This window comes from Mchenga conophoros, linkage group LG5, assembly GCF_057382185.1.
Source record: "Mchenga conophoros isolate Kocher_MC1m ecotype Shallow Benthic linkage group LG5, M_conophoros_male_GT1.1, whole genome shotgun sequence".
NCBI classification, from domain to species: domain Eukaryota; kingdom Metazoa; phylum Chordata; class Actinopteri; order Cichliformes; family Cichlidae; genus Mchenga; species Mchenga conophoros.
In genome coordinates, this window is record NC_140530.1 from 25,854,801 (window position 1) to 25,869,935 (window position 15,135).

Here is a 15,135-nt window from a genome sequence, read left to right on the forward strand (position 1 = left end):
GAAAATTTATCTAAATGAACTTTATTTAGTCATTTACCTTGACATAAAACTGCTCATGCAGAATCAAAACCAATTTTAAAAAGAAAAAACAACAACAACAACAACAACAACTTTGCTGTTTACATTTTTAGTTCTTTTTTTTGTCTGTTTTTATGCATAGATTAGAAGGTTTTGTCTTTTTAAGTGAATTATTCTAGTTATATAAATAAATACAAACACTGGTGATCCAATAAAAGGCTGAGCACATCATGAATGAACTTTTTTTAAATTTAGATCAACAATTAATTTAACTCAAGCTTTAACAAAGAGTTAAAAGAGTTTCTAGCACTAATCAATAATGGTAAATGAGCTAAACCACCAACATTTGTGATCAGAACTGGACTCGCTGATATTTTTACTTAATCGGCTTTCAACTCTAGCTGTGTTATTTTTTAGATAATAGGTGTAAGTTTGTTTAAAAAGATGAGCTCTGGTCTACACAGGTGTGTTACTGGTTGCCACTGGGTAACCAAAAAGTGCAATTCCTATAATGACCATTTGAGGCTGGCTTCAAAAGAGAACGATTCTCTACAGACTGCCATGTTAAAACAACTGAAGTAAACATGTTTATAGAGTGGTACAAAAAACAGTTTAGGCTTCTGTGGATAGTTTCACCCTTCATAACAACTGTACAGGGGATTTCATTATTTATTTTTCTATTCTTCGAAAATATGGATACTGGAGTTAGGAGAGTAGTTTTGTTTGAGCTGGAAGGTGTCTGATATGCTTCACTTCCATCAATCTGAATGGGACATCTGTTGGACTAGACCCCTTCTGTGCCGCTGGTTGCTTCTGAATCATTTTTCATATAATTATCTGAAATAATATGGCCTGCCTTGTGGTAAAAACCTCCAAAAGATTTTGATGCTTCTGTTTTGGTTATTGAAGTATAAGGATTTAATTAATTTGTTATGTAGCACTAATTAGCAGGTTTGTCCAAATTTTTTTTATAGATGCAGCTTATTAAACAAGCATTTTAGCATCAACTTAGGATCTGCATCTGCATCTTCCAGGTTATAACCAAAGGATCTATGATTATAACATAGAAAGAAGAGATTATTTAAAGAGATTTCTTTAACCAATCTTTTCTTGAACATAGATCAGTTCTTAAAACTGCTGCATTTACTGCTGCCGTCCTCTATTTTAGTCAGTTTAATGCTGTGACGTGGTTCAGCAAAGAGCGGTGGGTGCTTGCTGTGGTTTGGACACACAGCACATCCAGCAGGGTTAAAGGGAAGAATTATTTTTCCTGGACCCGTCTTCAGCCTGGACACAGAAAAGTTTGGCACGGTGCTGTAAAAACACCCAGAAAGAATAATAGGAGACACAGCTAAACTGTCTGAGACGCAAATTACATAACGAAGGAACTTCTCGATCTAATCTACTCAGAGACGTTTAAAACATGTTATCTCCTGAAACTGCATTTGCTGATTCAAAAAGCACCAAAAAGAAGAGAGACAAGGGGTAACCAGCTAATCCTTATTGGGAAGATTAATCAATACCCACCTAAATAAATGTAGTCAATTCCACAACTAGCTTTAGTCCTATTCAGGTTTTCCAAGGTCTCTCTCACCTTATAAAACCCTTTATTTCAGCAGAGTTGACTGAAAAAGTTTAGAAAGCAAACATATCTATTGTACCTGCATTAAACTGCCTGAGGCAATCAGATTATAATCATACTGGTGGAAACATTCCCAAGACGCAGCAAAGGTCAGGGAGTCATTAATCTATCATCGCCACCACATATTGGAAATTCAACCACATATTCACAACCATGTTCTAGGAAGCCAGCCAGTCAGAGCTTTACCGGTGGGATTAATAGTGGTCACATGACAAAAAGGTTATTTTAGTTAGACGCATGTCTGATGTCATTCAAACTTACACAAAACAACAACTTAAAGGAGATCAAGCCACCTGGAGTATTTGGAGCCAGGCACTGCAGCTACTCTACCAAACACTGTGTATAAAAAGGACATTGTGACATCACCCATTGGTTTCTAGACTTGGGATGTTCCTGCCCAGTAATGTAATTTATGCGGCATTTAACTTCTCTCTGCCTTGTTTGTTGACATCACAGATAGAGATGAAGAGACCATGCCGCCTGTAAGCAATGCAGTGCCGGTTTGTGGTGGGTGGCTTAACATCTTGCAACCAACAGTTTACTGGCATATTTATTGTCATTTCTGTTGCTGAAAAACATTTTATCATTCAGTCAAATATTCTGGACACCACATTTTGAAGACCTAAAACACTGTTTTTAAACAGGCTGTAAACAAATTTTTTGATGCTCTAAATTTGGGCATTTTAACATGGGGGTCTATGACTCATTTTTGGAAATGACCTCAAGTGGCTTCTAGAGAAATTGCAGATGTTGCTACTTGTTCTTTACCAAGTGCATGATAAAAAAAATGCCTGGCCTCTAATGTAAATGAGGACCTGATTGGTTTAGATAGTTCAGTTAGATCGCAGCATAATGAGAGTTAAGAGAAGCTGTATAGTACTAATTTAATTTTAGAGATTCTACACTGTACTGGTAGATTTTTGAATTACTTTAAAACTTTATGATTTGAGAAGGACAGCAACAAACTGATAACCATCTAACCTAAAAGAAATGTGAGATCTGTCTTTTAATTCCAAATGTTAGATATATAGTAAGAACACTGAAAAAAGTGGCTACTTTCAGCAGTAAGTCTTAGCATGACACTGCAGGGTATAATAGATTTCCTTTATACATATATTTCTGTTCCATATGGGGCTGCCTTATATTAGTTCTGGCAAATCTAATTTGAAATAGTTGAGTAATGGGGATGTCTAACCATGAACACAGCCTGTATGCCATTTTACTAAAGTATGGCGCTACTGGAGGCTGAATACAAGCTGAAACGACCAAGCCGATAACTTCATTTAAATCTGGAGCAGAACCAGAAGTAAGTTTCTTCGACTTCCTTGTGAACTGTACATCTTGATTACAGCCGCTGCCTGCACTTGTCTGCGTTCCAGGCAAGGCGCCATTCATCTGGAACGAGGCTAATGGCGACAGACAAACAGCCAAGAACACTGACAAATGTAAATGTAGATGTAGAGGCTGCTGCTAAATTGGCTCTTTAACTCAACATATTTGTACAGCTGACATGACAAACACTAAGTACACCTACCGATCACTGCTGCAGCTTCTCTGACACTGAAGAAGGAAACCAACAAAGTCAAAATGTCAGAACAGAAAGTTAGCTCGTCAGATGTCCTCATCATTTCCTTTATCGGGAGGTTGATTTTGTCTGATCCACTACACGATTTAACCATTATATTCATTAAAAAAAAAAAAACCACACACACAGACACCTCCAATGAAAAAACAAAACAAAAAACAAAACAGCCACGAGGCCCCCTAGCTATACTCCAAATCGAAAAAGTAAAAGTCACTGTGGAAAATACAGAATTAACCATGCATGAACAAATCTGGTTCCTTTGCCAGTGCTGATGGCTTACCAGTATGTATGCAAATCTGTGGCTTTAGTCGAACCTAAATCGAAAGGTCTTTTTTTAAAAGCTATTTGACTACTATCTGCTTTTTTTATTAGTAAAATTAACTGCTTTTAATGACTCATTTGCACAAACACAAGTGGGAATCAAAGTTTCAAGCAAAGCCTTATACTAGGGCTGCACGATTTTGCATAAAATGAGAATCACGATTTTTTTTGCTTAGAATTGAGATCACGATTCTCTCACGATTTTCTTTTCCAATATAAATATTTATTGCACTTATTAACTGCACATCAACTTCGTAACAGTTGAGACTGAACATAAAAACAACAAATGTCTCACGTTTTGTTGTTGTACTGCTTGAAATTCCGTCTCCACCGTTGCTCGACGCTGCGTATATAGAGCAGGTAGTGCAACAATAGAAAAATAGTTGCGGGACGGCACTGTGTAGCGTTTGTCTAGGGTGTTGATCATTTTCCTAAATCCCTCGTTTTGCAGTGTTGATGGGAGCCATATCTTTGGTCAGGTGATAAGTGATGGCCTCCGTAATTTCTTTGTGCCTGCGGAAGTTCGACGGGTATGGGAAAGCGCTGTATAAGGTTCCCGTTATTGATGTTTGGGTGGTTGACCGGGACGGATTTTCTCCTGTCACTTTCTCGTCATCCCTGACGTGCTCTCCGTTGTTTTTTCCCTGCTAATTTTAGCATCACACGGCACAGCTTCTGTATCACGTGGTATAAGGCTCCGCCCTTGTCATTTGTTGAGCAGGAAGAGTGAGCGCTTGTTTTCATGCAGATTATGTCCCGGATCAAAATGCAGTACAATCGTCGTCGTCGTCTTTTTTTTAAATTTTTTTATAAATCGTTGTCATTTGGAAATGAGATCGCACATAAGTATGAATTGAGATCGCGATTTTCTAACGATGAATCGTGCAGCCCTACCTTATACCCTGTCTGTTTCAAAGGCCAAAACATGCCAACTGACATTTTTGCCCACTTTCCCATTGATAATAAAAATAATATATCATTAAAGAAATATCATTCCACAATTTTAATAAATACAATGTGAGAAAAACAATTATTCACAATTCATAACCCACTACAAAGCAATCACCTCACAACAAAAAACAGATTAATGGCCAACCAAGAGGAGAAAACCAACAAGTGTTTCCTGTCAGTGGACTTCTTACTGTTTAGCTATAAGGACACACGTGCTGCATCTCTGAACTTTCTACATTTTATCCAACGGACATGAACATGAGAATACACACTTCTGACACAATACAGGAAGGACTTCTATCTAAAGACTGTGCCAATGTGCAGACTGTTTTTACAACTACAAAGATGGATGCTCCCTGCTACACACTATCCACACAGGTCACGCAGCTATTTCCACACAGTATGTCCTGTAGCATGTACTAGGCATGTTGTTGGCAACTCAATTATTGGTCCAATTGTCTGTGAAGGTTCTCAGTCATCCAGGTCATCGTAGTCAAAGGAGCTTGCAAAGAAGTCCAGACGCTTTTCTTTGTAAGCTCCTTTACCTATTGGTCCAATTATTAAACGGCAGGAGTTGAAAATGAGACCACTCAAGCAACAGTCAAACTTGAAAACTAGGTCGCCAATATAACTCACTGGTTTGAGCAGGTGACCCATATGCTGTAAGACTATTATAGGGCCTAAGTTTGAATCCACCAGGCCCTATGTTGTGTGTCTTCACCAAGGTGTATCTCTTCCATCCTTCCCGTCTTCTCTCCACGGTCCTATCACAATAAAGGATAACCTACACCCCAAAATTGAAAACTAAAATAAATGCTTAAGAGAAATTTAACAAAATTTAAAAAAATAATAATAATAATAATAACATAATTTGACAATAAAATCATACGTTAAATGGCAGTGAATTGCCTATAGCTGCCTCCTGGCTCCTTTCTTTGGTCCAGTTTGTGACAGCGCACGCCTCTCTTTGCCCTTGTTTACACAAGTAAGCTTCCCATGATGCAGGCAGAACAGTAGCTGACTCTTTGAAGTAGCTTTATGCAACAAAATCAACAATTAGTCTTTGATTAAAACACTGTAAGGGCCCCTGTATGGGCTCAAATTGTGGTCATAAATATTTTGTACTTGTAAATCAGTTTTGTATGTGTAAAAAGAATTTGTGTGTGTAAAACAGATTTGTATGTGTAAAAAGAATTTGTGTGTGCGTAAAAAAGATTTGTGTGTGGACTTACGTCCACACACAAATCTTTTACTTGATCTTTTACTTAAAAAATACGTGTGAAACTCTGCACTCAAGCTTCAAGTTACAAGTACGAATTTTGACCCTGTTATTCTTCCTTTCATCTGATTGGCCAATGTCATGTCAATCACAAATTTAACTATCCAATCAGAGAACAGGCTGCTGAGCTCTGTGGGTTTTTGCAGCAGCTCTACCTGTACTAGATGCACCTGCTCCTTGTTGTTTCTATCTCTGACTTTATGTCCTCTACAAGAGTCCCAAGCAAAGGTTTAAGACCACTTAAAAACGGCAAAAAAAAAAATAAATCTGATTTTGCATGGTTGGATCTTAACAAGATTCCAAGTACAGCTTCAACATGCAACAAGAAAAAATGGGAGTGAGTTTTTTGACTATGCAATCTATTGAAAACAACGCTTAAACTGAATCAGGCAGTTTCACACAGGGAGATGACAGGGAGATCTCCCCCCGTATGTCATCATTAGTTGTGTGTTCCAGAAAGACGTTTGATGACATCACACTGGATAATATAAAACCATAAAAACATTTTAAAACGTTTTGTTGTCTTTTTTACCACCACAAACAGTTAACTATACCATTTACAACTGTCAGAATCCCATCTCTCACCCCTTACCTCTTTAGTGCAGTTCCATGAGGAGAAACATTCTAGAAAAATCCCCAAAAGACACCATCAACATCCTCAGCATATGTCAGCAGCTTGTGTTTCACTGCTGAATGGTTGTATCAGTGCAGTGTAGCATGACTAGGTTAAACGATGCTAAATAAAGGCTGGAGGCTGGTACTGCTGACACACAAACAGGAAAAGGTTTCCAGTAGTGTTCAGGTTTCTAAATGAGAGACGCCAGTTTAAGTGTAACAGATAATTAATCAATCCATATACATAACTATGTTCTCAATAGCAATCCCAGAAAAAAGGAGAAGGCAAGGATGAACAACGGTTCATGATATAATAATGATGCCACGAGGAGGCTCGGAAAGAACAGAGGAAGTAGATCCAGCTGTTTTGCAGTATCATGCAGTCCCATGGGAAGAACCCTCCCCCACCCAAAAAAAACCAAAACACATCTGTCATTGTCAAAAATCACAAACTACAACATGGAAGAAACACAAATACACACACAGCTGCTTCCAGGGTCCCCTAACACAACCAAACAGCTGCTGAGAAACACACACACACACACACACACACACACACACACACACACACACACACACACACACACACACACAAAATGGGCTGGGTATGACGTCAGAGAAATGTCAGTTTGCATCGGTCAAAACAACCACCAAGACCACACACGTCTACCATATGGGCTCCTTTTTCACCACAAACTCAAGATGGTAGTGTCAACATGGCAACCAAAACTCAACATGTCAGTCTGTCAGCTGAAACGCCTGTCATGTCAAGTTCATGGTTAAACTTGTGGCATTGGTAAAAATTGGTTTCTCATACTCTGATGTTTGTGAACTAGTTCTGTGTAAAACAGAGCAGAGGACTGAAATTTATGAAGCAGGTTTAGCAGGTTTAGCAGGATTTGCGAAGTTACTTCAGGATTAACTTTTCAGGGTTACTTCTTAGCACCACAACAATAACTTATTTTGCATGTCCAAAATGCTCTCGAACACATTGTGTTTTGAGATAAAAGATCAAATTGTGCAAAATCATCACCAAGTGATTCTCTGGAAAATAGCGTCACCATTCCTGGAAAATTCTGTGAGCCAGGTGCAGACAGTTAACAGGTATAAGTGTTGAACAGTGTTTAAAGGCTTTTAAGGGTATCCCACAAAAGTTGATTCTGTTCATCTGGACAATCTTTTAAGGGTAACTAGACATATCTTAAGTATAAATACCTAAAGGTTTTGGGGGGGTTGGTTTTGGAGGGAGTGCATCTAAATTATCTTTGGAAGAGCCAAAGACAGTATCAGGTTCAAAGAGTTAAAGTGTATCTAAAATCCAGGGTATAATTCACATGATTTGTACTAAAGGTTTAACTCTTTAGTTAAACTCATAGGTTTAACTCTATGAGTTTAACTAAACTACTCATAACATCTATGAGTTAAACCTTTAATTTTATCCTCATATGAAGCATTTCACTCATCAGTGATTGGTCACTAATGAACATTCCAGGCTCCAGTTGCCTACCCACCCCACCTGAAATGTCAAATGACTTCTTCTTTACAGTTATTGGTGGTCGCTCTCACTTGTTTTTGCATAAAGTTGCTAAATGTCATTGACTTTCTATGATCAATTCTAGTCACTTCCTGTGTGAATGCAGAGTTAGTTAAAATTATTTGCCTGGGTATGTCAAAAAATTTTTTGATAGCATTAAAAATCTATTAAAAATGTTTATTTTTATTATTGAGATATTAAAACTATCTTTATAAAAAGTTCACAAAAGAATGTATTAAACTTATCAGAATTTATTTTCATTAAGAATACAGACCCTATAGTTGGAATTCAATGCAACAAACAAATAGTCCATCTTTTATTACAAAGATTTGAATCTTTCTGCATCCATTTGCCTCCTCCCTCTTCTTATTTTCACTTTTATTTACTTTTCCCCCTGATAATCTCCTCTTAGATGCTTACAGAGTTGCAAAAATTCATTTATTCTTTCAGATTCTTTTGGCAATGTTGCTTTGACTCTTCTCTCTGGCATCTTCTACAGGGCATCAGGTGACTGGAAGCCACCTTGTCAGCTTGTATTTTGGTCCAGAAATATTCATGGTGCCATTTAGAAATGTCATCTCCCCATCACCTTTTGCAGCTCGATATCATTATAGTCCCTCCTTCATTCTTTACTTTGCACTTCACCGAAGTGGTCCTGGTGAGGTTAGAACCAAACTATTGTATTCTGGTCTCATCAGACTAAAGATGTGCCCCCAGTACTCATCAGGCATCTTTTCATGTTTGTTACCAAAGTTTATTCACGCTGAAAAAGAAGGAATGGTTTATTTTCTTGGATGTTGTCCTTGTTCACGGGTAATTTCATATCCATATGCACGCAATTAGGCTCATCAGAAATCACAGGTGTAGTCCATTTTGTTCCAATTATCCTTAGTTATCCAATTAGTGTGTCAGTAATCACTTTTGTTGAACTAAGTTTCTACTCTGGAGCTTTTATATTCAGTATTTTAATGCAGCGCTCAAATTTCTTAAATTATTTAGTATTTTTATTTAAATGAAATTTAGGCCCGCACAGTTTAACTGGATGCAGACAAAACAAAATTGATACTGAAGGCAGACAACTGAGGTCAGAGAATGAATGCTTGTTTACTGCCTATTAAGAGACACCTGGGACTCCATTCAACATAGGGCTGTTCGATATAACGATATATATTGGATGACGATATAAAAACGTCTATCGTTTCATTTTACGCTATCGTTTGTTTCGTGGTGTCGGAAAATAAACTGTTTAAGGCAATATTTTTTCACCGTTTTGATGGTCACTGTAGTGGCTATATTAATTTCTTAAAGTTCTCTCTTTCTCTTATATTTAATATAACCACACTACGGAAGGACAAGCGCCTGTTTTTATGCGTTGTGGTTAGCAACAACGACGGTAACACCATCGCATGTCCGCTTGTTTATGTACCACATAAACCATTCACAATAAAGCTCAAGATCCTGTTGAGACTTTTCAAAATAAACTGAATCACGTGAAAGAGCAGATTATTTACGAATGAGAAGTAAAAAAGAGCCGCCAGGTGCTAAAAAATAAACCTTAGACTCAAACGTTAGAACAGACTTTTCCCCGCAGCACGCCGTGTAATAAATACAAAGAATTTATTCCACAAATAAGTAGTCACATGAAGTCACAGAGAACTGAGGGTTCAGAAAGTCATTGAACTAAAAAGCCATTCAGCTACAGCAAATTATGTTTCTAAGACAAATCTCAGAAGGCTGTAAAAGGAAGTTTCATTTTGATGTGTTATGAATTTTATGGCAGAAGGCTGAGTTATATGTTACAGCTGTACCACAAGATCAAAGATCTGTCACTCTCTCATTATGAAACTTTCTGCACATATTGAGCTGACATCCTGAAGTCAATGAAGCCTTTTTCTTGACTCTTTGTTGACTGGTCTTTTGTAATTATCTTAATTTGGACTGTACATTATATGAAAGGTCTGCATCTGGCATTGATGTTTGATTAAATTTAAACATCTCAAGAAAACCTAATGAGCCTGGATAGTGACTGGTGGTACACCAAATCTGTTTGGTGCCACAATTAATTACTATGTCATCAGTTGATATTGATATTCATCATGATATAAACCAAATCAGTACTTCTGTTAAAGGTTAAAAGTGAGATGTGAACATACAATGGTTAATTTTGGTTTGTTTATTATTCATTTTCTGTCAGGAACTGAACATGACACATGTACGACATGTATTTCAATGAAGTAACATAAGCATCTATTATAAACTAAAACCTTAATTCTGACAATTTCAGATTTGGATCAGATGCCCAATTTGACCACACTTGATGTAACAGTGAAGGAAGACAGAAATGTTCAACTTTCTACACATAGCTGGGGAAGTGCGGTCTAATAGAAATGTTTAAGGCCATGGCGTTAGTAACTAGGGTTGTGCAATAGCATAGAATTAGCAAAAACACCTGTATAATTGTTTTTGTGATCTAGATGTTTAATATTGGGATATCATTGCTAAGGCAACAGGTTGCTTTTACATTCCTAGTGCACAATGATGACAAAAGATGAAACAAGGGCATGTCAGAGAGCGAGAGCAGTGCATGGATTTAGAAAAGGAGCTACTTTGACAACCTCCACCAAATCACTTACCCTGACTTAACAACCCAAGATGACAATAGTTTGGTTCTAAACAACTGTAAAACATTTCATCTGTACTGCCACTGTTCTGTGTTTATGACTCACTACATAAGCCATATAGACCATCGATCAGTCTTTCAGTTTGTATGGCTGCAGAGACCCATAGATTAAGTGCTGCGGGTGCGTCAACCTAACATGCTGTAGTTTTAACTCTCTTCCAGTCACATGAATAGTTCAACTTAGCGGTATTCTCATCATAATTAGACTTTCTTTGCTGTCTATCAAGCTATTGATGGAATGAGTTCTATCAAATTAATATTGAACATTTTTTATTGAAGAAAGTTATTTTTGACAATTATCATTTTAGCACTCACTGCTACATTAAATCAAACTGAAACATAACATAAGCGTCCTGTTAAGGACTAACTCCCTGTGTCAAAGTGTAGATTATTTATTTTGAGTTGTTCTTTTTTTGTATTGTCATATTTTATGCATTATTTCTTAAATTTAAATACCTTAAGATTTTATGAATTCCTGGTCCTTTAAGAAGAAAGAAAGTGTACTTTATTGATCCCCGTGGGGAAATTCCTCTCTGCATTTAACCCATTCACTCAGTGAAGCAGTGGGCAGCCATTGGGCGCCCGGGGAGCAGTGTGTAGGGATGGTACCTTGCTCAGGGGTACCTCAGGGTAGCTGTTCAGGGGAATCGAACCCCCGACCTTTGGAGGGGGTTCAGAATTCAGCGTATATTGCGGGATAGACAGGATCCTTTAGCTCAGCGCGACAGTGTGCTCATAGAGAGATATCGATTTTCCCGTGAGGGTATTATTTACTTAACCAACTTGTTGACGAGGGGGTGCAGGACCACCACCTGTCTTTTTTTGCTCTGCCCTTTTCTTGGTTGCTGTTATAAACACACAAACAGATTATTTCAGGGTCTCTTTTCAAGAGACTAAAAGCAATATAAGTGATAAATATTACCATTCTGTAGAATATTCTTATATTTCACTTTTACTTGTTCCCATGTTCTAGTGGGTCCTGTTGTGGCTCTAATGTGAAAGAGGATATAATGTAATATAATATAATATGATATAATGCAATATAATATAATAAATTTACCCTACCGCCTACTGGTGTTGGCCAGAGGGGCCGATGGCGCGATATGGCAGCCTCGCTTCTGTCAGTCTGCCCCAGGACAGCTGTGGCTACAACCGTAGCTTGCCTCCACCAGTGTGTGAATGTAAGAGTGAATGAATAGTGGCATTGTAAAGCGCTTTGGGTGCCTTGAAAAGCGCTATATAAATCCAATCCATTATTATTATTATTATTAAATTACTTACGAGTATAATTTGTCAGCAACTTTCTGCCAGCCCTCTCTCCTTGCTTTTGCAGCCTTTGCAGTGTTCCCTTGCGTTTTAATTAAACTCTGAAACTCCTGAAATCCCTCAATCAAGAGTTCTTGCTCTGCTGCCGAAAAATACCGAGCGCGCTCCTTCGACATTTTCGTCGACCAATCAAAGGGTTGCCGATCAATGTTTCTACTATCGATGCGTAGCCCCTGTTAAGCCACCCAGTGATCTCACATTACTTCATCCAGCTATACTAATCGTCAACAACAGCTGCGTTCGGAGAACCGGAATAGCGAGCTCAAAGTTAGCGCGATGATTTGATCTTGGATATGTCATTTGATCTTGGATGTAGTAAGCGAGGTACGAAGAACGGACCCCAGTCCATGATTGATAGTGTTCCTTTGTGTGTTTTTCTATCCAGGTATGCTTTTACTGCAATGGTGTGTGTGTTTGAGATCATTGTTATGCTAAAAAAAAAAAAATTTTAAAAATGAAACTGTTCCCAATCAAATGCTTTCCGGTTGGTGCTGCATGGTGTTTAAAAATTTCATGGTACTTTCCTGCATTTACAGTTATACCAGTTTTGACAAGATCTCCAAAATGCTTTAAGATACTTTATACAGCCACCCTTCCACTAAAGCCATTTGTGACATGGCTTCAGTGAACAGTAGCTGAATCAACTGAAGCGCCAGATGGAACTCTCAGGTCTTGTGTCAGGTCTTTGTAGGATTGTTTCTCCACGCCAAAATATAGTTATTTTTTCAGATTCCGATTGGGAAACTTTAATAATTCCAAAAAGGGCATTTTTCTAGCTTACCCACACACTCAAACTCACACAAACTAGTCTTATAGTTTTGGGCCAATAGCGCTTCGAGAATCACCTTGTTGGTGCAAAAATACAATTTTATGTCTATCAAACTGTGTTATCTTTAGATATTTTCACAGATTTGACTAAATGAATGGGAGCAAATTATGTGTTATGCAACAGGCTGCCACTAACCACTTGTCTAAGGATATACTTTGTTGCTGGTTTTTTACCAAGCTGACAGTTTTGCGTAGACACAACACTGATTCATCCTTTGAGTTAGAAGCCTTTTTATGCTTGAATGATTCATAGGTCAATCTTAAGTTGCTGAAGAAACAAAAAAAATATTCTGAAAATGATCAGGTACAAGGACTGAAAACGAGTGGGGGGAAAAAATCCAGAAAGCGAGCAGAACTATTATTGCTCAAGATCACTTCAAAAAATTTACAAGAAAGTCTGGCTCCTTGGAAGCCAAAATATAAAGAAATGAGGACACATTCAAACCTTTTGCACAGCACTGTTACATACCAGAAATGTAATGATCAGAAATTTATATTAAGACCTGGAATCCTCGTCAGTCATCACTGAGCTTAGCTGACTGATGCCTGAGAAGAGGCTGTTAGCTGCTGGTTATATAGAAATACATAGGAGCCACAGAAACCACCGCATCCTCTGCAGAAACGCCACAGAGCAGAAGTAAAGCGGATGAGTCGGTTTATTTACTAACACTGTCGCCATTTGTGGAGCAGCAGCATCACACCCAGAAAAGCTACGATTAAACCCGGGCAAACCTTCATAAAATGCCAGGTAGCAATACCACCACCAACCCATCCCAGTATGCCACACTGGGCAGCCCATCTGACTCCATCAGCCTCCCTTAAAACCATATTTACCCCAGCCAAACTTTCAGGAACCCACCTCTTGTTGGAAATCTTGTGAGCGACACAGCCCCGTTTCCAGCGGTCAGAACCGGAGCTGATGTTACCTGCTATTGGCGTGGCTGTCTCCTACATATCCCGTTTGTAGAATCGGTACCATGTTAGTTAGCGTTAGCTGTCAGATTGGACAGCTTCTTGACCTTAGCCTGACAACATGCTAGCTAGCTAAGTCAGCCAGACTCGTTTTCAAACGGCTTAGAGTTAAAATAAATCTTCCCGTTGTTTCATTTTCATGTCAGTGGAAAACCTCTCTTCTTCAACTAATGCTCCGAGTGTCGGACTCTGACGGTAAACACTGGTCTGACTCTGCCGTTTGAGCAGCGGTGCATGCTAACACTAGCGGCTAACATTACGCAGTCTCTCCGGTTAGAGAGGCACCGAGCTGTCACGATAGCTACTCACCTTCAGGAGCATCGAGTGGACGGGGAGCAGACTCCGCAGAGATGTCGCTGGAGGTGCTTCAGAGACTGGAGAGGTTGATTAATGTCGCTCTACTGTAGCCAAACTCTTTAACGGCGAAGAAAAACATCCAGGAGGAGGCTAACGTCAGCCTGTTTGGATTTTACGGTTCATCTGCGTGACAATGGCGGCTTAGTGCCATCTTCAGGTCACAACAGGAATTACAGTTTCTTACGACCCTACTCGCAAGCTGCAGACTTTTTTTCGTTTACCAGGATTGTTAACCAAAAATAAACTTAAAGCTTTATCTGGGGAAGAAACATGAGGAATAATCATTTTATAACTGCTGCAAGCCAAACGTCACCACTAGTCTGAAGTTACATGAATTTTCAAATGGAGTGGCATACAGGAGGTGGGTTAGGGAGGCATATATGAATAGTTATTCAGAAATAAATACAGTGCAGATAATTGATGTGGAACTTGTTTAGATGGCATTCGCGTTCTTACCTTACTTACTTAATATGCAAATCATATGCATTATATTATTTAATCATAAGTACATTTATTTATATTTTAATATTTGGGATTTTACTGGGGTGATCTTGAGAATCATGACAAATTATCTTTGTTTCCTGTTTTTTGTACTTTACATTTTTGTGTTATGTAACTGTTATTTGAATATATTTGGTATACACAAGGTTAAAGACAACTTGTAAAAAACACATATTAATCAAGAAATCTCATTCAAGAAATAACTTAAACTTTAAAAAAAGAAGAAGAAAAGAAATACGAATAGTGAGTTCTTACAAAAACCTTGAAATGTCTTTAGTTTTGATCTCAATTGGTTTCAGTTTCCAAAACAAAAAATAATGAGTAGACATTGTTTATTAAATTGGGACGTTTACATGACTGCTTTACAGTTATGTAAACTGTTGTCTGAACCTTTCGAACGCCTCTGGCAACAACAACAAGAGCAACAACAACAATAACAGTACAATAATACAATATGACTTAAATTCATTAATGATTAATTAAGGTCATAAATACTGATATTATTTAAACATAAACACTTAAAGAA

General features: G+C 38.1%; 1 protein-coding gene across 2 annotated transcripts in view; it reads right to left on the reverse strand.

Annotated features, from left to right (window-relative positions):
• The window catches only part of ip6k1 (inositol hexakisphosphate kinase 1), a 35,413-nt gene extending 21,143 nt beyond the window's left edge, over positions 1-14,270 (reverse strand). The window contains exon 1 of one of the 2 annotated variants that reach the window (XM_085274599.1): positions 14,061-14,270. The gene's annotated coding sequence lies outside the window, so the exon portion shown is untranslated. Of the gene's footprint in view, positions 1-13,638; positions 13,763-14,060 lie in introns of those variants that run through there. The other variant, XM_085274600.1, reaches the window with a different exon arrangement.
• Between the last annotated feature and the right edge of the window lie 865 nt (positions 14,271-15,135).